The sequence below is a fragment of the Rattus norvegicus genome, chromosome 4 (genome assembly GCF_036323735.1).
Source record: "Rattus norvegicus strain BN/NHsdMcwi chromosome 4, GRCr8, whole genome shotgun sequence".
Taxonomy (NCBI): domain Eukaryota; kingdom Metazoa; phylum Chordata; class Mammalia; order Rodentia; family Muridae; genus Rattus; species Rattus norvegicus.
Window position 1 is genome coordinate 139,577,460 of NC_086022.1, and position 27,528 is coordinate 139,604,987.

Sequence of the window (27,528 nt, forward strand, 5' to 3'; positions counted from 1 at the left end):
ATATTATAAACAGCAAAATGTAAGAATCATGGCACTTGACGAACATGTTCCCCAAAGAGACCGAAGGAATGCAGCGTTTCTCTCAATGTGTAAGAAGTGTCAGGCTTTTGTGGCTGAGGCTTGATGTAGATTGGAGCCATATAGCTATCAACATGGGTGGCACCACGCAGTGCTACAAGTTAAAAAGAGAGATGAAAATTTGTGAATTTTGGTTGACAAGATAATATATTTATAGGAGTGTGTTGGGGGAAAATAGGCAACAGAATGGCATGAAAGCCGAGGCAGAAATAACAAGATGAAATGACATTACATACTTAATGATATGCTCTTCCTCGTGTTGGCACTGGAAGCTACAAGAAGGAGACATCCTATTTGGCCTTTAACAACAATCAAGTTTTCCCATCTACTAAGTGGTTGATTTATCTCTGACTCAACTGCCTGGAGTTGAGACGCTGATATGATTTACTGTCGCTGATGCTCAGAAAGGGGGAAATGGCACTTTGCTTTTAGCTTTAACTGTGGCAGTGAGCACTTGGACCTGCACACATTGACCTATGTTTTCAAGAAAAAAATACATAGAATAAGACGTTAACCAAAACATAAATTGAATCCATGTAATAAAATGAAATTGGTTATGGACAGCGGGACTGAGGTCTATGTTGGTGTCCTTCATGTCCTCAAGGATGTAATTTTTTTTTTCTTGAAAAAGAAGAAAACTGGAAAAATCTCTCTTTTCTATCAAAGCTCTGGATTACATTTTTTGACTCAGGTCAAAATCTGTCTGTGTTATATAAATATACTTGACCATGAACTAATTTCCTAAATCATAAAAATAAATGATGGTTACTGACCCTTCTTTTTGTATGTGAGTCAACCAAGATGACATAATTAAGAAAAAAATAAATAAATCACCCACTGTATGATGTAATGCTGGTAAAATATTTGAGGAACAAAAATGCACAGTACGGAAGATGCTGTGAACTGAAAGCTTCTCAGGAGGATGAGAGATCCCAGGGACAAAGCAGACAGGAGAATGAGGTGACCAAGTGTCACTTACATGCTGCTAGGCTTTAGTAAGTGTCCTGGGTGTTGTTTCATGGTGCAGGATGAGACTATGAAACTGACGTAGCTAAAAATAATTGAAGACGGAGAATTCATTTGCTTTCCCACTTTCATAGATAATTTATGGATGGGTTTCTACTTCTTTCACACCCGAGCCTCCATTCACTTCCAAATACATCAACAGTCAGTTCTCCCGCATGGGCTCAGGCTCCTAATGCAATTCTCTACGTGTTTAAAATGTCTTAAAGATTCATGTTTTAAACTTGCTAAGAATATCTGAGTAACCTGTATGTATTTCATATGCTAAGAGTGGAAATCAAACTACATAATTATTTTAAGACAAGGTTGAGTCCCAAGCGATGTTTCTTTGTTAGGACACGTTCTAATCCCCAAATTCAAAGCCTCTACAGATAAACTCATTTCGTATTTTTGCAAAGGTTGTTCATTTGAGTGAAAAAAGCCTTTTTTTTAGTTAGAATTCTTAGACTTCATACTTATAATTCCTTTTCTCTTTTATCCCCCTCCCCCCGGCATAGTGAAGTTTTTCTGCACATTGAAGTGTGCTTTCTTTTCCATTTTAAAAAGATTTTCTCGGTGTGACTTTAACCAAGCAAGTAAAAGATCTGTACAATAAGAACTTCAAGACACTGAGGAAAGAAATTGAAGAAGACCTCAGAAGATGGAAAGATCTCCCATGCTCATGGATTGGCAGGATTAATATAGTAAAAATGGCCATTTTACCAAAAGCAATCTACAGATTCAATGCAATCCCCATCAAAATACCAATCCAATTCTTCAAAGAGTTAGACAGAACAATTTGCAAATTCATCTGGAATAACAAAAAACCCAGGATAGCTAAAGCTATCCTCAACAATAAAAGGACTTCAGGGGGAATCACTATCCCTGAACTCAAGCAGTATTACAGAGCAATAGTGATAAAAACTGCATGGTACTGGTACAGAGACAGACAGATAGACCAATGGAATAGAATTGAAGACCCAGAAATGAACCCACACACCTATGGTCACTTGATTTTTGACAAAGGAGCCAAAACCATCCAATGGAAAAAAGATAGCATTTTCAGCAAATGGTGCTGGTTCAACTGGAGGGCAACATGTAGAAGAATGCAGATCGATCCATGCTTATCACCCTGTACAAAGCTTAAGTCCAAGTGGATCAAGGACCTCCACATCAAACCAGACACACTCAAACTAATAGAAGAAAAACTAGGGAAGCATCTGGAACACATGGGCACTGGAAAAAATTTCCTGAACAAAACACCAATGGCTTATGCTCTAAGATCAAGAATCGACAAATGGGATCTCATAAAACTGCAAAGCTTCTGTAAGGCAAAGGACACGGTGGTTAGGACAAAACGGCAACCAACAGATTGGGAAAAGATCTTTACCAATCCTACAACAGATAGAGGCCTTATATCCAAAATATACAAAGAACTCAAGAAGTTAGACCGCAGGGAAACAAATAACCCTATTAAAAAATGGGGTTCAGAGCTAAACAAAGAATTCACAGCTGAGGAATGCCGAATGGCTGAGAAACACCTAAAGAAATGTTCAACATCTTTAGTCATAAGGGAAATGCAAATCAAAACAACCCTGAGATTTCACCTCACACCAGTGAGAATGGCTAAGATCAAAAACTCAGGTGACAGCAGATGCTGGCGAGGATGTGGAGAAAGAGGAACACTCCTCCATTGTTGGTGGGATTGCAGACTGGTAAAACCACTCTGGAAATCAGTCTGGAGGTTCCTCAGAAAATTGGACATTGAACTGCCTGAGGATCCAGTTATACCTCTCTTGGGCATATACCCAAAAGATGCCTCAACATATAAAAGAGACACGTGCTCCACTATGTTCATCGCAGCCTTATTTATAATAGCCAGAAAATGGAAAGAACCGAGATGCCCTTCAACAGAGGAATGGATACAGAAAATGTGGTACATCTACACAATGGAATATTACTCAGCTATCAAAAACAACGAGTCTATGAAATTCATAGGCAAATGGTTGGAACTGGAAAATATCATCCTGAGTGAGCTAACCCAATCACAGAAAGACATACATGGTATGCACTCATTGATAAGTGGCTATTAGCCCAAATGCTTGAATTACCCTAGATCCCTAGAACAAACGAAACTCAAGACGGATGATCAAAATGTGAATGCTTCACTCCTTCTTTAAATGAGGAAAAAGAATACCCTTGGCTGGGAAGGGAGAGGCAAAGATTAAAACAGAGACTGAAGGAACACCCATTCAGAGCCTGCCCCACATGTGGCCCATACATATACAGCCACCCAATTGGACAAGATGGATGAAGCAAAGAAGTGCAGACCGACAGGAGCCGGATGTAGATCGCTCCTGAGAGACACAGCCAGAATACAGCAAATACAGAGGCGAATGCCAGCAGCAAACCACTGAGCTGAGAATAGGTCCCCCGTTGAAGGAATCAGAGAAAGAACTGGAAGAGCTTGAAGGGGCTCGCGACCCCAAAAGTACAACAATGTCAAGCAACCAGAGCTTCCAGGGACTAAGCCACTACCTAAAGACTATATATGGACTGACCCTGGACTCTGACCCCATAGGTAGCAATGAATATCCTAGTAAGAGCACCAGTGGAAGGGGAAGCCCTGGGTCCTGCTAAGACTGAACCCCCAGTGAACTAGACTATGGGGGGAGGGCGGCAATGGGGGGAGGGTTGGGAGGGGAACACCCATAAGGAAGGGGAGGGGGGAGGGGGATTTTGCCCGGAAACCGGGAAAGGGAATAACACTTGAAATGTATATAAGAAATACTCAAGTTAATAAAAAAATAAAAAATAAAAAAAAATTAAAAAAAAAAGATTTTCTTTGATCTTTTTTGATGAATTCTGGACTAATAATGAAGATAGCCTTTATATGGAAAAGAAATATACTAAGTTTAGTATTATAGCAAAATTAATCTAGACCAAGTGATTGTGCAAAAATAGTACTTGGTGTTTTGTTTTCTTTTTGGTTTTGTTTGTTTTGCTCTGTTCTAGTTGTTGGCTTTGTAAGACTGTTAAGTTAATCTGTTCAGACTGGGACAGGCTTTGTGGCTTCAGTGAGCTGTTGTCAGCACATGGCTACAATGGAGAAATCGCAGAGTTTCATTCGTTTGCCATCTTTATTTCAGGCCTAATATGTTTAAAATATTTATGTAAAAGGAGCAATAAGGGTGAGGTTTTCACTACTGGCCCCGAGAAAAAGGAAAGTCACATATTAGTCAACCAAGGCATTGGGTTACAGAGATTGGGCCAATTTTACATATTTTTGTTTATTTAACTACCTTCCTATGGCACTTTTTAATATCTTTTAACTTAATTTTAGTGAATTATTATTGTACATCAGTCACTCTTTGAATAGCTGATAGGGAAAATATTTCTGCCATTATAGCTAATAGTCTCATATGGACTGTTCATGCAGGCTAGTAAATAGTTGCTTAATTAAAACAAAAACAATACTATTCTAGGACAGAAGTAAAAGCATGTTCTGTCTGGGAATCCACAATATTTTCACAAATGTTTCTCAATGTCCAACTCTATTTACATATAAACTAAGTGTTTGAAGTTGTGAAGTTGTTGTTGTTGTTGTTGTTGTTGTTGTTGTTGTTGTTCCTAAGAGCAATAAGTTCCAGGTGATAGATTGACCAATAAAAAGTTGTATCAAGGATGCCTGGGGCGGGGTGATGGGACTGGTGAGGAAGGGGGTGGAATGAACTTGGGAGAATGTAGTGTTGACTGGTAAGAGAGGTCACTGGAGATGGGAGACTATCAGGTTTTCCATGATTAAGAAGACAGATTGAGAATTTAGGTTTTACACTGAGTGTAAAGAACTAATCGGTAGCTTTTGAAAACGTATCCAGGCTGCTGTGGTTAGAATCAACTCTAGAGAATGAAAGAAAGAAGACTTCAAGCATAGATGCCATTGGTCGTCTGAAGAACATTTATCCCATTAGCAATAGCTATGGTGACAATATTTGAGTTGCAGGTATATTTCGAAGCTAGAACATACAAGAGTATTTAGATTGGTTATTGGATGGAAGAAATAACAATGATGACTGAAGCTTGCTAATTGCTTCAAAGTCTGAATTAGCTTTAAGTCACTGTAGATAAAGTTTGGAGGCTTATATTTGAGCATCGGTGGCTGAAGGTTTAATGTACCGGAGACTTCTAAAAGAGTGAGAAGAAGAACAGAGCAATTTGGAACTCAGCAGTGAGAAGCAAGTTGAAGGCTATTAAAGGAAATTAAAATGTACATAGGTTTAATGCCTTCAGAGAATATCCTATTGTCCAGCAAAGAGAAAAATATGGAAATTGATTTTTGGAACACTTTGTCATTAAAACTTATAAGCACACTGAAAGAGATACCACATTAGCAAGGGAAAATGTGAGGGGGGTTGGATGCAGGTACCCAATATGCACAGAAGAGAAAGAACTGTCAGGAAAGGTTGTATGTGCTGTGAGAGATGCTCCTGGTCAGTGAGAGGAATGAGTCTGGTTTGGGGTTTGGTATTGTGAAAGGTCCAGCTGTAGGGACTAGCCAGATTTGAGGGAGGTGTAAGAGGTGTTATGTGTGAACGCTTTCCAAAAAATAAAAAAATAAAAAAAGCCATTACACGAAACTCAATTGTGCATAAGCAAAATGAAACAGTAATAAACAGATTAGAAGTCGAAGGGAGGAACTTGTTTTAGTAATAAAAAATAAAACTATGCCATACTAACTAGCATACTTCAGTAGAGAGGGAGGTGCTGTGGTAATTAGAGGGAGTAGGGATTTGTTGGCCTGAAGGTTCTGAGTAAAGGATAAGATTAGTGTCTTATGCAAAAATAGAAGACTGGTCAGGGGCTACCTGCTTAACAGTGTCCCCAGTTATAAGGAAGCAGACATGATAGTGAGACCTGCTGCCATTCTCCTCCGAAGTTTTCATTTCCTGCTATTGATGTCAAAGTACTATCAGCTGTGGAATTTTATGTTCTTGGTATGCAAAGGTGTGTTGGTATTCAAACAGGATCATAATTGTAAATTATCAACTGGAATGATTCCTCCAGTCCAGAGCACACTACAGTCTTGTCAGATGCAGACAAAGGATAAAGACCATGAGGACTGAAATGATAACATCTGCATCATAGCTCCTCAGGGAACTTCTTCATTAAATCAGCAGTTCATTGACGTGTGTGTGTGTGTGTGTGTGTGTGTGTGTGTGTGTGTGTGTGTGTGTGTTTTGTTTTTCTTTAAAATAAAGCAATGCCATTCAGGGAGTAGCACAAAAACGACTGTCCAATTTCTTCTAGAACATACAAATGAAAACAGTTACTATGATCTAAGTCATTAGTTTGAACAACATTGATTCTTATGATGTATCTTTATAGATCAGTACTCGGTTCTTAAAAATCACACAGCACAGAGTGGGTATTCAATAAATGGTTTGATGGATACATGAATAAGTGAATAAATAAATGTCCATGACTTCTTAAACAATAATTTACCATCAATGTTCTCCGATGTAGTTGACTAAAAATATCTATGAATATGAAAAATATTGAACAGTAACAAAACATGCCATTACCTTGCTCCAACATTTTCCAGCTATCTCCATGCCTTTCTCTTGAGTTATATTCATTACCACCAAGGCAGGGTGGAGTTTGACTGCTGCACCCATTTAATAATTTATTGGAATCTCAGTCAGGTCTTTTACTGAAAAGATGTGTGTATGAAGAGCTTTACATATTCAATTCTTGTACATGATTTCAATATGCTCAGCTATGTTCTATGGGAGACTTTGAACATATTGTGCCCATTTCCACTCATGTTCTCAGAATGTGTGAAAACATCTATAAAAGTGACCATAAAATTTTAATTCCTGTCCAAATCCAAGAATAGAATAGAAATGTCTGGTGTGCATATATGAAATTATCAAAGGATAAATGGGGATATTATATTTAAAATACCTCAAGTAGAAAAAGTATTTTAATTCTTAAGTATTTGAATTTGATAAATGGATGTTTAGTCAGAAGTATTTTTCTGATCCACATCATTTGACAGGTTACAACTGTTTTTCAGAAGCACATATGACACAATATTTCAATTTAGGGAACTGGCTGAAACCAGCAAAATCCTCAGGTATATTTAGGATGTTTAATAAACATATCCCTGGGATGCCTTGTGTGGCCCAGCAATCCCGAGGATCTCTGCTGAGAGTAGGTGCTCCTCCTAGCATATGGCATAGCTAGTTGCTGTGGTTGTTAGAGTTACAGCTGTGGGTGGGCAGACACACAGCTACTAATATCTTGAACCCAAATACACAAAGAGTTGCCTCCCAAGATCACAGGATGAGAAGCAAATATTCTGGTGAAATCATAGTATCTTAGACCATGACTCTAATTAAGACCATGATGTTCTCTTTCATTGTGCTTAAAAAACCGGTAACATATCCCCATTACAAAGCTCTTAAAAATTGAATAAATTTTAAGAAGCAAGAGGCTGGAAAGTAGGAAAAATATTTGACTGAAGAAATGGAGGAAAAATGAGGGAGGTGACCCGAGGCCCAGGATGCCATGTTCTCTTTCCCTAGAAGGAAAGACTAGTGTAGAATGGATGTGTTCTTATTTTTAGTTCTAAAAATAATAATGAGCTTTAATCCTGAGAGTTTGGGCTTAGGATTTTCGGGATCTGTGCAATATGCACACACCCAGGGGCACTGAGCTCCAGAAGGAAAAGGCAGATCATGACTTGGCTTTGTCCTTTAATGTCTGTGTAAGTCCCTAAGCCAGTTATTTACATCACTAAACCTCCATCTGTAAAGTGAAGCTCAAAGCACAAGCTATGCCTAACTTAAAGGGCTTTTGGGAGGCTCAACTGAAGAGATGTAGGAAAAGCCCTTTTATGATGTGCTGCCATGTAGTCCAAGGGTTAAGGCCACAGAATTGAACTAGTCTTTTAAATCTCTGCCTTATCACCTACTGACAGTACAGCCTTGGGCACACTACTCTAAATTTCTAGGTTTTATTCTCCCAAAGGGGATAAAAAAAGAAAAGGAAGAAGGGGGGGGGGTGGCTCATTCTAAACAATTCATAGGATAATAGTGAGGAGGAAATAGAATGTCATAACTATGCAGTGTTTTACAGAATCCTGAAAGGAAATACCCAATAATTAAATACTGATTTTGCTATTATCTAAGAGAAGCCATTATTCCACCAACAGGAGGGCCAACTTGTTTCTCATATGGTATGAAAAAATAGGTTTCATTTAAAGGAGAGTACAGAAATATTCCTTTTTTGTTTGTTTGTTTCTGTTACTATGACCAAAAGTCCATTTGGAAAAGAAAGGAGTTATGTGGTTTACCAATTCGGCACAAAGTAGTAACTCAAACAGAAGTAGAGGCAGGAGTACCTGAGGTATACTTTCTATGGGACTGCTTTCTTATAATAACCAGGTACACCAGTGGTGGCCCCTCTCATGATGGGCTAGAAGACCCCATATCAATAAATAATTGAGAAAATGCCTAACAGGCTTACATTATAGACATTTTGCTGTTCCTTGGTTAAGATTCTCTTTTTCCAGATAATGAGTTTATCTTGGGTCAAGTTGACAAGAAACTAAACAGGAATAAGACAGAAGAAAGAAAGGGAGGGAGGGGAAAAGGGGGAAGAGAGAAACTGATCTAAGGAGAAGATACCTTTTAATGTCAAAATTATATACACATTTTATCTTATTAACCTAAGCTAAAGTATGTTCTTGGGTGAAAATACTACTGTTAGATTTAATTATTTGTTTCCTGACACTATAGCCAAGACTGATATGGAACTCACTCTTTAGCCCCGTATGGTCTCAAACTTGTGATTCTCTGGCCACAGATTTCTAAATACTGAGAATACAAATGCAAGGTAAGACACTTGGCAGGTTGTTATTATTATAAATGAGGCAAGAATACTAATTGAAGCTAATACCTACTCAGTCATCCTGTAGTTCTTAAATAATGCTGGACATGAAAATATGCACGATAAACAAAAATATTTGTTTCAAGTTATGCTAAAATCAGGAGTCTCCTCCCTTTATGAAATCTATTTTAAATATTGTAGCACAATTCATATTATTGATAACTTCATGGAAAGTAAAGTCAGCAAGAAGTTTTTGAAAAATGGGCTCCTGGAAGAAATGTCTCTTCTTATTTTACTTCTTATTTATTTATTTATTTATTTATTTATTTATTTATTTCAGTCTTTTTTTAATTTGTGGTAAAGTTTTGCCTGTGTGTGTATAAGTGTACTATGACTATGTCTGATGCCTGATATCTGAGGGGCCAGAAGAGGGTCTTAAATCCCCTTTTACTAGAGTAAAAGGTGATTGTGGGCTTTGGAGAATTGAAGTTGGGGCCTTTTATGAAAGCAAAGAATACTCTTAACCACTGGGCCATATCTCTAGTTGCTTCACATCTGTCTGTCTTTGTGTCTGTCTATGTATCATTTTATTTGTCTGTCTATCTATCTATCTATCTATCTATCTATCTATCTATCTATCTACCTACCTAGTCTACAATCTAGGATCTGTGTGTGTGTGTGTGTGTGTGTGTGTGTGTGTGTGTGTATTTCAATATTTACTCCTGCCCATCACTTGTGACCCAAGTGTTGATCTGAAGTCCTCATGTTCACTTTTACCCACCAAGCCCTGTCACTAGCCCAATCACCTATTAAAATCTAGGTGCTCTTTCTATATTCCCTAGAAGGAGACAACAATCGACAAATGTTTGCAAAAGGGATTTTCTGACACTCTATTTCATGAACACTTTCTTACCTTCTAAGTGTTCAATCTTCCTTTTCTGTGGACAAACTCCCCAGTGGGACTTCCGTGTTGCCCCATTAACTCTGCTGAGTGCATGCTTTCTCACTGCTAAACAGCCCCAGTTCCCAATCACAGGGGAATGGCACCATTAGCTTTACCATCGTTATTTAGTCATAACGATAAGAAACGGAAAATATTGGAGAAAAATGGGGGCCAATTTGAGGCCGGTAGAGCTCTCATTTTTCTGAATGTACCCATATGCAGCTGCGCCGCTCAGCTCATTAACAGAGACAAGAAGTGTCTGATGCTTGAAGTCAGCAATGAAATTGAATGGCGGTTGAGGGAGGAGAAGCTGGGAGGGATCACCCTACCTTTCCTGTCTGTCTATCTTAACTCAAAACAGAAACTGCACCCAGGAAAGTTCACAGTCAATTGTAGTCTCTGTCATGCAGGACTGACCATAGCCAATAAAACATCCTTAAAAGCAATAGAAGATAAATGTTACGATAATGTTTCAGTACAGACATCTCAGAAAAATGCATCTCTAACCTCTATTTACTAGGGGGAAATGTTCCAGGTAGAATTAAAAAGGAGGTTAACAACAAACTTTCTGGACATCTCAATCCTGTTAGACCAATCTCATGATTCAGTCTGGGAACCATAAAGGGATAAGGATTTTTCCTGCTGTGTTTGATTTGATTTAGGATAAAAATATGTTTGGCATTTATGTTTTTGTTTGTTTGTTGTTTCTTATTTTTACAAAAAAAACATAGTAAACTGCTAATTTTGTTTTATGCCTATCCGACTACCATTCTGAAGAAATTTACTAAAAATATTTTCTTCTGTGGTGAATACTGTCTATCTACATGTCAAATGATTATGATACAATAATAACAATGATTTTTAAGTTTATAATTTCCAAAGCACATTAAATGTTTCCATATGACCCACAAATCCTTGCCCCGTGGTGCAGCCAGACCAACTTCTGTCTGTTTCCAAGTGTGCTGGCTAGATTTGTGTGTCAACATGACACAAGCTGGAGTTACCACAGAAAAGGAGCCTCAGCTATGGAAATGCCTTCATGAGACCCAGCTGTAAGGCATTTTTTCAACTAGTGGTCAAGGTGGGAGGATCCAGCCCATTGTGGGTGGTGCTGTCCCTGAGCTGGTAGTCTTGGGTTCTATAAGAAAGCAAGCTGAGCAAGCCAGAGTAAACAAGCCAGTAAGAAACATCCAGTCAAGGTGCTTGCATCAGCTCCTGCTTCCTGACCTGCTTGAGTTCCAGCCCTGATTTCCATTGGTGATGAACAGCAATGTGGAAGTGTAAGCTGAATAAACCCTTTCCTCTACAACTTGCTTCGTGGTCATGATGTTTGTGCAGGAATAGAAACCCTGACTAAGACAGCAAGTGAAAAATGAAGCCAGAGAACTTACTCATGCAGCCTTTCCAATGTACGCATTTTAATACCATTGTATCTATACATTATGCGCCCATCACTGTATGTGGAAATCATTTTTAGTATTCTATTTATCTCTGGAATTATTTTGACTCCTCTTTCTAACCTAGTAATTGTTATTTTTCTGTTCACTAACCAAATGTTTTTTGCCAAATCCATTCATCAGAGAACCAGGATGTTTCCTTATGCCATGCCAAGACTAGTGGCTTCTCTTATGTTGCTCCCCCAAATTATGTTGCTTTCCATGGCTTAACTAAATTTTGTAATGTATGTTTCCTAAGGATTCTCTTTGGTTTTTTGCCTGTTTGTTTTGTTTTGTTTTTGTCTCTTTTCTGTGGGGCACTGCCTTAGCTATGATGAACTTTTAACACACTGCCTAATTGAGTTTTGCTTCCAGGTTTCAGGAAAGAACCTCACCCACCATCCTCTGCCTGACCAGAGTGGACATGGTTCACCTTGAACTCTTACTTCCAGACTTTCTCTGCCATTGCAGGTCAGCACATCAAGTAAAGGTTGTTCTAAAATGTTACTTATTTCAAATTTACATTTTAAGTTACTTTGGTCAAATGTGTGGTGTTTTCTTTTATTTTAAACTACTGTTTATTTGTATACAACTATCACCTTTGGGTTTGCAAATTTATAAGAATAAGTAAAACAAAATACCCAATCTTCAAAGAAGACTCCAGAGCATGGAGAGAAGTTTTTAGTGGTCAGCTTTTGAATTTATCTTTTTCTAAAATTTGTCTTTTATTTATCGTTATGTTTATTGTGTGCAGGAGCGTTTGTGTAAGCATGAATGTGGAGGTCAGAGAACAGGTACGTGATTTGTTCTCTCTTTCCACCTTGTGCACCCCAGGGATCCAAGTCCAACTCAGGAGCCCTAACATAGTAAATCATCTCTCTGTCCCTGAATTAATATTTTCCATTCTTTCTTTCCTTTTTGTGTTGTCAGCTAAGTCCCCGTTGGAGAGATGACGATTTGAGATCATTCCTTTTACTGCTGATAGACTTGGGGGTTGTGGTATTGTGATTACAGCATTCCTGAGTTACTTTTGGTAAGTTTGAAATACATGAGGTGCTTGTTATTTTATTTTGTTATGATTTGTTAACAGAGAATATAAGCTATTAAAATCACTATGCATTTCGTGTTAGCAAAGTTGAATAGGAACCGTAAGGCCGGAAAGACTATGAAGCATGAAACTACAGCTACCTTACTTTCCTCTTGCTGGCAGGTGCACTGTGCGATCCACTCCATCCCTCTGTGTGCTAGGAAACAACTAGTTTCATCTAGATGGGGGAACCTCTCTATATTTATGAATTAAAATAGAGTTGTTCACCTCGTTGGTGCATTGTGATGAATTATTCCTGATTTTCCATCTAAGCATGGATAGCATTAGGCTTGGAAGGTAATATCATCAGAATTTATCATTGCATTACACAATGCCCCTTGGTTCATTTGTGAAACTCATTCATAGACAAGTCTTCACGCAGTCATTGAATACTCCGAACCTTTTGGAATTGTAGGTTTATACCTGGGGAATTTATGAACCTTGTAGAAAATTCTCTTGTGCATGATATCAGCTCCCGTGCCCCCTCAAGCCATGTTTCCTTTAAAAGAACTCTGGAATAAGAACAGAAACAGTCTGTTGTGTAAGTTATGTCTTTTGATTAAGTTTGCAAGAACCACGGATGAAATTCTAACTCTGATCCTTAGCAGCTCTGCATGCTACCAAATCTGCAAGTCTTATCCTCTCTACTAATTAACAAGGAGGGGTGGAACTAAAGGAAAGCTACGGCAACATTTGATCCTTGGTGTACATTTAAGAAATAAAATAATACTATGTCATACTGTGGTTTCTGTGGCCATGGATGCATTTTAACTGACTGTTCAGGTAACTCCATCATGGAATTTACAGATACCACTCTTAAAGGCTTGAGGAATCTGAACTGGAATAGAATAAATCTTTACTATTTAGAACATCTCAGTCTCTTCAACATAAAAGTCTCAAGAACTGCAGAGCTCAAGAGTCCCGCAGAGTGGTTTTTCTCTTGTTTCCTTCTGTTTTCATTGAGCGAGTACCAAGCAATGCACACCTCATGCTTCCTTCACACAGTGTCTGTTAACGAGAAAGCTTCTCTGTGGTCTATCTGATAACTAGAAAGCGTCACTGTGGTTCATATCTGATAACTAGAAAGCATCTCTGTGGCTCTTATTATGCACTCAGAAGTTTCATTTATTACCTCTCATCTCATACTATAAAAACCTTTGCCATGAATCTGAATTCAGCTCTAAATAGAAAACTTTTCAGTATATTTCTGAAACCAGCTATTATATTTTCCCCAACCTCCTACCTCCTCCTCTTTTATGAAATGATTCCTAATTAATATAAGATAATTTCTCATTTAAACTACTGTCCCACCTCCTCTCTAATGAATATAGTTGAGCTTTATAGGAGTGAACACGTACCCGAGTGATCCGTTAGATGTTGCCTCAGCACCTATTAATTCCTCCCTTATTGTCGACATCACTGTTGTAAGGACTGGAGTAATGGTGTGCAATGTTTACACTTTATCTGTTTCAGGCATTTTCTGAATAACCTTTATTCATGCCACGAATTAAATGCTCTTTCTCTCATGACAAAATTTTCAGTGTTTTGTTTCATTTTCATTATTGTACTTGTTCAACTTTAATTTCTTTTGTTTTTGTTTATTTGTTTGTTTGGATCTTTTTTTTTCTGTTTTGATCCTTTTCTACTATTTTTATAGTAGAAGAAACTGAAGAAGTTTAAGAATGACTTGACATTGTGCACTGCAGTTCTCCGTGATACTTATTATCCACAAGCTTTAGTATAATAGCTGAAACAAACACAAATTTACCTGGTAGGAGACAGAATCTCATCACAGCCATTTCTCTCTTCTTCCCATCTTTTTCCCTACTTCATATCCCAGGCCTACATCCATGGATGAGAGCTTTGAATGTTGCCGATACTGTGCTCTTCCATAATGAAATTTCTGGTGGCAAAGGTATTGTAAATCAGCGAGAAAGAGTAGAACTTGATATGTTTGAACTGGCGTGGTTTAATGTTTAGAAAAGAGGTTAGCGCTAGTTTTAATTACTGAGCCATGGTTGAGGTACACGTTCAGTTTTACTTTTCAAAAAATAATTTTTAAATTTCTTTGCAAGTTCCTATTTTCTGAAGAGTTGGAAATTAAAAATTTATATACAATGCTAGATTTCTTAAAAGTTGCCACTGTTATGAACAGAAAATATGTCACAATGTTTGCAAATGATTTGGAAGATCAACACAAGAGCATATGCATACATCCATATATATGTATGTTTGATGTGATTTGTTTTGTTCCTTTATATTCTTTAAGAAGTCAGAAACTTTTAAAAACATTTACTTTTATTTTATGTGTATGAGAGCCTATCTGCATGTTTGTAAGTGTTTTACGTGTGAGACTTGAGAATATAGACGCCAGAAGGAAGGATTAGACTCAGTGGAACTGAAGTTATGAATTGCTGTGTGCTACCATATGGCTGCTGAGTAACAAACTCATATCCTCCACAAGAGCAACAGTGCTCTGTATTATTGTTATTATTATTATTATTATTATTATTATTGTTGTTGTTGTTGTTGTTGTTGTTGCTGCTGTTGTTGTTATTACTACAAGATTCCACCATGGAAAATTCTTTCAAATTCTTGACAAATTATTTTTAATGACAAAATATAGTTTGTCTTAATATTTGGAGGAGAGTGGGTCACACTGGATATCCTTCAACCTTCAAATGAAGGCACACCAGAAACTGCATTCAATATACAGTTACTTCAATTTGTGTCTATCTTTTAAAATTTGAAATGCAAAAAATTCGTTATATTTGCAAATAAAACTAAGAAATATACGACTAAAAATAAAAAGGAAAATTAAAGCCAATTAATTATAAAATTTGTTCATAAACAGGTACATAAATGAGCACAACTATAGTGTAAAAGAGTTTAAATGCATACACAATTGAAGTAAATATCTTCCTTTTTAAAAAATATTCAAATCTACCTGACCTGACTTTAACTATGAAGCAACACCTCTTTCACTCTTCAACAATACACATGAGTGAATTTAATAACCCAAAATCATGCCATCATGGCTTAGAATTTCAACACATGAGTAATTTCTTAAGTATTGATTAACACTCAAATATTTTTATTTCTCAATATAGATATAGCACATCACCAATTTTCCCTTAAACATGGCATACATAAATACAAGTTTATAACCATCATATTATTCATCAAATATCTACAGCCTTTATAATATATGCTACTAAATTGTATTTCTAATTGTCACATGAAGATTCTATGAAAAATATAGCTTCATAAAAGGTATTCTGTCTGTCTGTCTGTCTGTCTGGGTGTCTGTGGTGATTTGAATATGCTCGGCACAGGAAGCAACACTATTAGGATGTGTGGACTTGTTTGAGGAAGTGTGTCACCTTGGGGCTGGGCTTTGAGACCCTCCTCCTAGTTGAAAGGAGGACAAGTCTTCTCCTGGTTCCTTTTGGACAAGGTGTTGAAATCTTATCCCCTTCACTTCCTTGCCTGCCTGGACACTGCCATGCTTCCTCCCTTGATGAAAAGAGACCAAACTTCTGAATCTGTAATTCAGCCTCAATTAAATCATTTCCTTTATATAAGTTGCCTTGGTCATGTTGTCTCTCCACAGCAATTGAAACCTTAACTAAAACTCTATCTATCTATCTATCTATCTATCTATCTATCTATCTATCTATCTATCTATCTATCATCCCTGTCTCTCTATCTCTCTATCTCTGCCTTTCTGGCTCTCCTGCTGTCCATCTCTCTGTCTCTGTCCCAATTTGTCCATCGATGTCTGTCTGTCTGTCTGTCTGTCTGTCTATCTCTCTCATTTCTCTTTCTTTGAGATTCTATTAATTTTTATGTGTATTAAAAATTTACACATGCATATATCTGTTCACTGCAGGCATGCAGTTCCTGCAATAGCCAGAAGAATGTCCGATCCCCTGGGACTGGGGTTGAAGATAGTTTTTAGCCACATTTTTAATTCAGCTAAAACTTTACCAAAAGAGTATTTAAAACTCAGAAAACAAAACAAACCACATGGTTTTGTGCCACTTTTTCTAAGCAATGCCCTCAGTTCCTGTGGATTAGGATTTATGAGAACAATCTAGAAATGCAGGTAATCAAACCAGTATAAATTCCCTGACATTAATGAACACATTATGTAGAAGAATGTTTCAATTTTTGCTCTGGGCATTTTGGAAGAACATTATAACTTCTGTAGGGACGGGACACCATGCAGGATGTGACAATGAAGCACTCTAATTGTGGATGGAGCAGCAGGTGCTGAGGAAGAAAACAAAATTATTCCTAACATAAGCAAGACATAGTAGAAATAAATGAGCCATAAGAAAATAAGAGCTACTTAGAGTAAATTGCTCAAAGACCTTGAAGCCATCATAACCACACTCTCATAATCCATAAGTGGTTTTGCAATAAATCTGTGTTAATTTTACTGCAAACCAATTGTAAATCTTTAGTTAAGTTCCTTTGGATGAAAATTGTGTTTAGGAAGTATTTCTTGTCATTGTTTTCTGTACAGAGGAACAGGTTCTGGTACAGAGGAGTATTTCTGAGGAACAGGAACTGAGGACATGAAAGGGACAGTACCTACCTCCATGACATGGGAAGCCTGCTCAGAAGAACATCATATGCTCATGTAGGGACATGGCACTTGCCTTCTAACTCCATTTTATCTTCAGCTTTTTTCTTTATACTCCTACTCTACTTGCATTTTAATGATACCTGCACTAGATGGAATCGGGTACAGTCTAAGTAGTGGACAGCCTGTATCACTTTCATTCTCCTTTTAAATTTTGCCATTGTGCCAGATACTCTTATGTTAATTCTCTGTTCACAGCTATAAGATATGATGCATTCAACAATTTAATAATCTTCAAAACATTTAGACAATTTATTCAGTGTGGAAAAGGGGTTCCTTATGATTTTTCACATACATATCATTGTATTTTGCTCACATGATCTTAATCCCCTTACCCTTCCTTCTCTCCCATCTCCTCAAACTACCTTCTTCCTCCCCAAACTGACTTCCCCTTTATTTTATCATGAACATACACATGCTTGTGTTTTCCATGTATTACAGGAAATATTATATTTTGGGGATCTTGATAATTTTTTATATAATGATGCCTAGACATCAATAACACATGATCATATAAGGAAAATGGGATATTTGTATATAATGAACCATGTCCATGAAAGGACATGAAGAAAGATTGTAAAACATTTCATAGAATGGGAAAACCAAAGCAAGGAGCATTGGGGTGGGCTTTTTCATTGACCAATCATGTTTGGACCCAGAGAGTTAAACAAGGTAGTTAGCATTGGTGACTAAGCTTCATTCGAGTCACCTGGTTTCAGGGTCCTTAAGTCAGCTTTTGCAGTCAAGTTCCTTCGTGGACTCTGTAAGTTTAGGATGATGAGGTACAAAGGAGTGGGCAGGCTTCATGTAAGTCAAGATGAGCAACACTTTTAAGATTTGTGTGCCTTCATTTAAATAACAGGATAACAGCATCTTTTCCCTTCTCATCCTTTACTGGTTATCAGACAAACATGAAATATGTAAAGAAGAGGATTAGAAGTTGGGTTCTGGGGCATGGGAACATGAAATCAGGTTTTTATCCTTCCAGCAAGGTGGAACTCATTCCTGAGATGGCCAAACTCAGGAAACTACTTTCTAACAGGCCCAGGCCATTTCTTAAACTTAGAAGAATATACTTTCTGTTTTCAGAATCCATAGGGGGCTGTTTATAGAAATTATACCTTATTCTAAATCTGTCAATACTTAAGTCATTCGGATAAAAAGAAACAGCATTTTGCTTATAACCTACACACATTTCCCACAGTCTTGAAATCACCTCTGGAGGATTTGCAGTATGTAACATAACAAATCAATACTTAGTAAATAGTTGTTATGCTAATTGTCCAGGGAAGAGAACAAACAAAAGATGTTTGGTATGTATTTAGTACCTACAGTAGTTTTTGGAATATTTTCAGTTAATGATTGCATCCTTGGTTCCACAGAAACAAATGGGCAGCTTGTCCATCTAGTTATTAAGTGGGGACTATACCTATGAGTAGCTATCCCACTTGGCATTTTTACCCTGTGGGTTTCCTTTGTTCTAACAAAATTAGACTTTTTAATTGTTACTCAAATACAATGGGCATTACTCTTCCTGATAGCTTTTATATGTATTCATTTTGGAAAGGATTATGCTGGGGATGTATATTAGGTAAACACAAAGTGATTAGTGAACATTTGCATATTCTGGCAAGAGATTAAGCAGATGTCTGTACTATAGATACAGGATGAAACTACCAAGTAGCAGTCATCTCTAGAGGAGACTAGAAAAAGAGCGGTGACCAGGAAGCCCAAAAGGAGCAGAAAGGATAAGAAATATTCAGTTCATCTCCTCAGTCCAACAGATAAGGAATAAGAATGTATCAAAAATTTCACAGCTATTTCAATCTGATACAGCTTTCCATGTAGCAGCACCATCATTATCTGACATGCCACAGTTCTTCTGAAGTCTTCCTATGTCTTCAATCTTTACTTTAGTCTTCTGAAGAGAAAAGCTGAGAAAGGAGAAGTAATTCTTTAAAAAAAACAAGTAACATGATATTTTCCATTTAAGTCAATTGTATGTCTACTACATTTTACATTTTTAGTAAACAAAAATTTATATGAAAGTAGAAAATTGAGAAAAGAGGAAAAGAAAAAGGGAGGAAGAAAGGAGAAATGAGAAAGGAGAAGTGAACAGAAGAGAGAAGAGAGGAGGGGAGAAAAGATAAAAGAAGGCAGGGTGGGAGAATCTTTGAACTTGATAGGTTTATTATACCCCATTATTTTTCTAGTAAGATATTTTCAGATGACATGTTAAGGCATAAAATAATGGCTGATTGCATTCAAAATACTGCTTAGTGGAAATATTTTTATATAGTTTTTCTTAGTGTTTGAGAAACTCATCTGTGCAGATAATGTGTTTTGATAAGTCTACCTCCAAACTGGCCTCCTGTTCCTCCCCATACCATGTGACCTAGTTGTGCTGTTCTTGTGCGTATTCCTGAAGGATTGCACATCCTGCCATAAAAGCTTTTGAACACCCATATTGAAGCTGCATTCACCATCTCTGGAAATGGAAGCAGCCTAGATGTCCATTAACAGAAGACAAATAATAGTGGGGGTGTCTATATGCACCATGGAGTATCATTTTTCTGTTAAGGAATTCTCTAGGTGGAGCTAGAAATAGTCATTCTGAATGAAAGTAATCCAGACACAGAGCCAAATACGTCATGCACTCTTACATGTGTGGCTGAGCTTTAAATGTATAGATACATGTACTTAAATTGCAGAACCCACAGAAAAGGAAACTAGTAGCATTAAAGGAGGAGGTCTAAAGTGAACGGATGGAATATGGCTGATATAAGGGGAGGAAGGAGAGTGGCAGAACAGGAAAGGTAAGATTAGGTGGGAGATGGGAGGGCCAAGGAGAATGGAGGGTATGTGAAGGAGTACTAACATTAGTGATAGTTGAAAAAAAGCCTTGATGAAACCTACCATTATGGAAGCTTCTCCCGGTATACACAAACACATCTATACAAATAGTTCAACGTGAATTATTAACTAGTACCAGGAGAATGCCTCTCCCCAATACTATCAAATATAAAAGATGGAGTTTTAACATTAACAAACACCTTTTTAAAAAAATTCATATAGGTGTCTACTCACTTTTCTTTGTAGATCTTCTTGCAGGGTCTTCTTGAGAAATTTGTCATGATTTCTAGTATGATTCAATTAAATATACTGTGTAATGCTGCAAAAGGAATTACAGAATAATCATTAGAGCATTAAGTGACAAATAAACAAAACCAAGTTGAATACTTTGTAAGGTATGGTGAATAAATATTGGGCCTTTTCAAACTTAAACGAGGCACATCCTCACCTAAAGGCCATCTATTTATTTGCCTAGGAAATATTTTCCCCCTTTTATTTAAGTATCACTACTCACCACTTGAAGAGTTTTGTTTCTTCGATGAAGGAAAAAAATGAACTCAAAATTAAACTTAAAAATTGATTTTAAAATTTCATGTCATATTTTTGAACCTATAAGTTATAAAAACAAAAGTATTCTTGGAATTTTTATCTAGTAATATAAATTAGTCATTAGAAAACCCTGATGAACCGGTAAACATGTCAAAACTGCTTTAAGATGATTGTCATTTAGTATGCTTTCCTGTACGCTCTCCCTCCAATTAGATGTTCTTCACTGTAAAAAAGGTGCAACAATGATTATTCATTAAAGTGGATGTTTCAACAAGATTCATTATTCTAAGATTTCAAATATATGGGATATATATGATGAAAGTATGAACTCGAGAAAAGATATGATAACTTGATGACTTTACCTTGAGTGTGCTACGATATGGTGGAATGGTGGGAAAGAACTGGATGAAAGATGAACAGTATTCATGCTAAAAAGAAGTGACCTGCTCTCCAAGAGTAGAAATGCAATGTCATAAACCAAGACTGCCAGACATCTTTCATCTATTTTAGTAATTCCTTGTGACACTATTGCATAATTATCAGTTGATTGTATTTAACACACCATTTGGCTCAGTAGTAATTACCAAATATTTTTGGCCATTAATCATATAACTACTTGTGTTTGCCAGGGTCACCGTATTTAGTATTGATCATCAAAGTTTACTTTTTGATTCAAATATTGAAATAGAAAAGCTTGATCTTCGGAAAGCCAATGGCTGGCAATGGATCGAATTGTAAAGGAAGAGAAAAGAAATGGAAAAGAAGCTATACCTACAGAGTAATTCAGTCCACAAAGTTGAAAAGGACAAAGCTGAGGTCAATAGCAAAAAGAAAAGAAAAGATGACTGGGAGAAATTAAAACAGATTTCTGTCATGTTAATGTAAGTTTGTAATGTTGCTGAAAATTTTGAACCTATTGGAACAATTTCTTTAGGAATTAAAAGCCATTAGTTAACATGAATGGTTTATTAATTAAAAGGTCTTAATAATAACCATAAGTCAGGATGTTCACCATAGAGAATTACAGAATCACATAACAATTATATAATTGTATAATAGTATCTGCCCACAAACTCCCTCTAACATCTATTAAGTAATTATATTTTAGACCCTGGATCATGAATGCAATCATCTTAACTTTTGCTTATTTGTTTGTTTGTTTATTTTGAGGTAGAAGCTTGCTGTATAGCTTTTGCTTGCACGGGACTTCTGAAGTTCACCTTGAGTTCCTGCTGTCTGTGCCTTCAGAGTCTTGGTATTTCAGGCCACCATGCCAACCTTTAAATGATATGTGTTAATTCATTCATTTCATTCTTATAAAATTTCAGAAGTTGGAGCTATTTATCTTGCAGCCATGCAAGAGAAGAAACCTGGGAATGGAAACATAAAACTTCAAAGTATACGCTCTATTGGTGGTGCTAGCATTCCAAACCTGGTGATCTAATGACGTCTGGTTCCATTTATTCTTTGCAATTCTGTTTTGCACCTTTTGCCAATTAATAATCTATGCATCTTCGGTTGTTTTGTGAGTCAGTTGAGGATGCCCTACGAGTCCTGTGTAAGGAAATGTGGCTTTGAACACTCATTCACAGTTCAGCTATGGCTGTAAAGTAATTGCGGGTCAGTGATTTGAACTCTTGCTAAACTTGCTAAATTCCCTTATTTCTACCTCTGAAACAAATCAGCGTTAAGTTTCCCTGACAGATCACTGGAATTTTCATTCCCCTTGAAAATATATATGAGTTGTTGGTAATGTATATTAAACTTTCCGAAAAGTTGAGTTTGGATTTTCTTATAGTGTCTAAATCTAGAAGAGAACAAAAAAAATAATCACCAATTTATTGTCATATCTTAAACTTTCCTGTAGCTGATCTAGGAGCACCCACCCAGGAGAATAAATAGGGACATTTATATATCTGCATGATGATTACTTTTGTAATTTCCAGTAGGAAACACAGAAGCTATTTATTTGTCTCTGGGATTTAAACATTTAAAAGGAACCGCTCGCTATATTTATCATCCTTTACAGGAAGCGCAAAGCTCTTTAAGACAGACGATGAACAGATAGGTTCATAAAAGACACTGCAGATTTAATAAGCTATGCTATCTTTGCTGCTCTCCATTTACTATTCATGAGAATGGGATTTGGGTGACTTCTCTTACATTTTCTAAAAGGAATTTCAAAGGAATGAATGGAGAAAAACAAGCCTGAGCTTCATGCATCAGGAAAGTAAATTTTTAATTCACTTTCTCATTCTTTTAGCTCTATCTTTTATAATCAGAATCATACTTCCTTAGGGTGAGCATACTAAGAGTTGATATAGAGAATTGCATATATGAATATGGGTGCACTTGATGAAAACAATAGGTACACTTGGGGCATAATTGTGTGCTTCTATAAACAAACAAATATATGTGTGTGTATCATTAATTATACACATATGTGCCACAAGTTAATATACATTATATATTTATTTAATATATAAAATAATATATCATATAGTATTACTTTTATCTGTATTTGTAATATATCATTAGATATATAGCATGTATATGTCAAGGTAAAGGAATATACACTCCTTTCCCTTGAAAGGAGTGACAACCAGTCCACTCACATTTGTTCAATTTTCATTCACTCTCAGTGTTTTAAACTTCCTGGTTTAAATAACCTTTGAAACTATGAGATTTCAATAAATTTATACAAAAATAATGAACACAGGATGTCAGTGAAGTTCTGTTTCCTGTGTATAGAGGAAAAGCATGCTTCTTTTCTAAATACTGTAGCACACAGCATCTTTTTAAAATTCAGTTTAATGTTTATTTTTACACAGACTTGACAGGTCTCATCGTCAACATCCTAGAATATCTTTGATTTCCATTCTTTTTGACTTTGATTCATAGGATATTCCTTATTAATGTAAAATCCTGAAATTGATTGTTAAAATTTTTCTTAAATCAATTTCATTAAACATACCATATTTTAAATATTAAATATTTATCTAGTTTCTCTGGTTATGTAAGTTACCGTATAATTATCTTTTAGTTAATAGCTAATATCCACTTCCAAGTGAGTACATATCAAAGAACATTGGGAGAACTGAGAGGAGGAGAGAGAGGGAGGTTGTTGTCAGGATGTTTTGTATAAGAGAAGAATAAAGAATATGAAAATTTCCTTTTTTTTCATTTGATGTATAAGGCTGTTTTGCCTCCCTATTTATCTGTGTATCTCTGTGTGTCTGATGCTATAGAGACCAGAAGAGGACATCACATCATTGGGAACTTGAGTTAGAGATAATTGTGAATCATCATGTGGGCACTGGGAATTAATTGTATCCAGTATTCTTAAGCACCAAGCCATCTCTCTGGTCCGAGATTCCCATGTTTTTTAATGTCTGCAATTATTATAACCTCTGAGGTTATTTATGAAATAATATGACAAAGAGAAAATCAGTTGTCACTTTGCATGCCTCTGAAATTAACTGATGAAATTGTACATAGTAAAATGAGGATCATGGTATGAATCTTTTCAATTGGTTTTCTGATCTGTCAATCAAGTTCACTATAGCTTTTGGATTATGAGGTAATAGCTGATTAGTATTTAAATAACATCTGAAGTTTTACTCTTTGCCATTTACATATAAATTTTGACATATACTGAAAATAAAATTGACCAAATTGATACAATTTGACCCACCCACACACAGATTTTCATTTAAAATATATATTGATGTTATTAAAGCACTGTTTATTGTACCAGAGAAGAAACTATCACAATCTTTAAAGTTTAGAAATGTGGTTACCAAAATTAGGTCATGATTCCTGTTTATGGTAATGGGTTACACAGGGCTGGAGCTTCAGTTCACATTCTGCAAATTTGCCCCTTCCTGGTAGAACAAAAGAGACAATGTCTGATTACCATAATTACCAGCTCTTTAAACTAATTATTTCAATTTTGTTTATGTGGTACTTTTATTGATTGGGCTGTTTTAGGAGAATAGGGCTTCTGCAAACGGACTTAAAAATACCCACATGATAGCTTGTAACTGTCCGTTTGGATAAGCCCCTCTTCTGAACTCCACAGTTACTATGTATACCCATGGTACACATGTATATACATAGGTAAAACACTCACACAAATAAAATAAAAAAATAAATTTCAAATATGCCTGATGTTACTGTTGATAATGACTGAGGGTTTTCAGCAAGTGACAAAACTATTAAGAACTTGGGGAACACGAAGAGATTTATATTTTGATCCTTAAATTGGGAATTTATTTTCATTCAGGAAGATTATTGAATGTAGGTTTCATTAGTAGCTTTCTCATGAAATGTGGAATTTAAACACTGATGATAAAATTTGGTAACAGGAAACAGTAATTCAAATCTCACAGTTTCGTGGAATTTGAGAAGTTCAGAAGTCATTTATTTAAAGGCTAGTAATGGATCAAATTCTTTCCTTCCTTCCTTCCTTCCTTCCTTCCTTCCTTCCTTCCTTCCTCCCTCTCTCCCTCCCCCCTCTCTCTCTCTCTCTCTCTCTCTCTCTCTCTCTCTCTCTCTCTCTCTCTCTCTCTCTCTCTCATCTTTATATTTTAATATGAGCCTCCAACTCTGTGAAGGGGAGGCCTTCTTGGTATCCACCCCAATCCCCAGCATTTTAATCACTGCAGGACTAGGCATATCCTCTCTCATTGAAGCCAGACAAAGGCTCCCAGTTAGAGGAATGAGATCCACAGGCAAGCAACAGATTCAGCGAAAGCCCCCTGCTCCATTTGTTGTGGGACCCTCGTAAGACCAAGGTACACAGTTGCTGCATATGTGTTAGTGGCTGTGGGTGGGGGAGTACGGGGTTAGGCCTAGTTCCTGTTTGATCGTTGGTTGGTGATTCCATCTCTGTGACTGATTTACTCTATGAAATACTGCTCAGCTATTAAAAACAAGGATATAATGAGTTTTGCAAGCAAATGAATGGAACTAGAAAATATCCTGAGTGAGGTAATCCAGATCCAAAAGGACATGGAAGATATGTACTAACTTATAAGTGATTATTAACCATAAAGTAGAGGATAACCTTGCTACAATCCACAGATCAAATGACCCAATCAGCAAGAAGGGCCCAAGGAAGGATGGTCTTAACCCAAGAAGGGGTACTAACATAGTAATCCAAGGTGGATGGAAGGAGGGAACTGGGTGGCTTGAGGAGATCTGGTGTAAGGAGAACAGGAGAGAGAGAATAGATATCGGCAGGAGTCATAGGGGTCATCTCTAGGGCATGCCAAACACCTGGGTTGGGGAAGTCCCAGGGTGGTTATGGAGGTGACTCTAGGTGAAACTCCTTGCAGTAAGGGGTATGGATCCTGAAGTAACCCAGATCCACTTCCTGTAGAAAGGAGGATTCCCTGCGGAGGGTGGGATAAGAACAACAATCCATCTGCAAAACTTCCCACCTTAAATATGTCCTACCTACAAGAAGTGAAGAATTGAGAGACCCAAAGTATACAGGGACTCCACAGTTGTGAGACCAAATGTATCAATTTATCTGGACTCTTAAGGGATCAAAAAAATTTAAAACAATGTGTCACACAGGGTAGAGCTAAAAGTATTAGTTTACTGATTCTGATTCCTAATAACTCCAGAACGAAATTGCAGTCATATTTTTTATTTATAATAGTTCATTCACACAATAATGGGGTTCAAAATAAAAATAAATCTTAAAAGAGCATCCACAGCTTTATTGAAATAGTAGTCATAAAAATGGGTGGGGAGGATGTCCTACCTGTCTATTTTGAGTTTTGCTAGAGCTGTCAATAATGACTTTATTCAATGAGTAGAACACAAGTTTAAATGAGAATGAATTTGTACACAAGCAAGAAGTGCAATTCCTTTCAGAAAATGTGTGGTAGCATATGTAGCAGACATGCAGTTCAGTCTTTATGGCTACCCTGCCTGGCCCCAATTAGAGAGGATGCACCTAATCTGACAGACACTTGATGTCCATGGTGGGAGAACATAGAGTCCCTCTCTCTCAGAGGAGAATGGGAGAGGGTCTGGGGGAAGGGATTTGGTGATGGTTGCAACCTGCAAGGGGAGAAGAGTATTGGATGTAAATAAAAAACAATAGTATAAGAAAAGCTGTGGTTAACAGGAAATCTTTTCTTGAAAACAGGACCAATACACAGCTTGTAAATGTACTCTCTAATAACTTGCATTTCTCATTATCATCTATTCTGATGGAATATGGGTCAGACTGCTTCGATGCCACTTTTCAAAGCGCCATCATTTCTGGCCAAATGAAATGTCCCACCCTCTGTCAAAACTCTGCACGATCAATGATCATCAAAGGCAGTGAAAATCAATGCAAAGCATTTCCTGTAGGGTAGTAATAATAAGATGGCCTTCAAGTTGAAGCCATCGTTAGGAAAGCTGTGTCAGCATGGATATAAATCATTCTTTGCAAGACAGTTGGGGCTTGTCAAGATGGAGTTATTCAGCCGGCTCCATGTTGGAAAGTCTTCCTTTCCATGGGTGATGGAAAAAGAATGGATAGAGGAAGACTTAACTGTTACCCTGCCTCTAAATATCAAAAGTAAATGAGTCAGTGTGATGTAGCAAAACAGAAATGAGAGTGATGGAGAAATAATATTTGTATCAGTAGAGAAGATGTATTTTATGGTGATAATCAAAGTCAGCCATTCTGCACACTCCTGGAAGGATCTATTCTATGGGATAATTGATTTGTCTTAGTCTGTTTGCTGTGTCTACAGTAGATTACATACAACTGGATAGTCTATAAAGGATGGGAGTCTATTTAGTATATTGTTGTGGAAAGTGAGAAGTTTATGAGATTTTCTAATAATGCTACCTGAAGAATATAGAATCTATCTTCTGTGACAGAGGTAGTCAGTCATGTACACATATATATGCATACATGTATGTGAATGTTCATATGAATATCTGAACCTGGGAAGATTGAGAATACACATAAGCACGTTTGTGTATGTACAGGACAGAGATCAACCTTAGATGACATTCCTCAGAC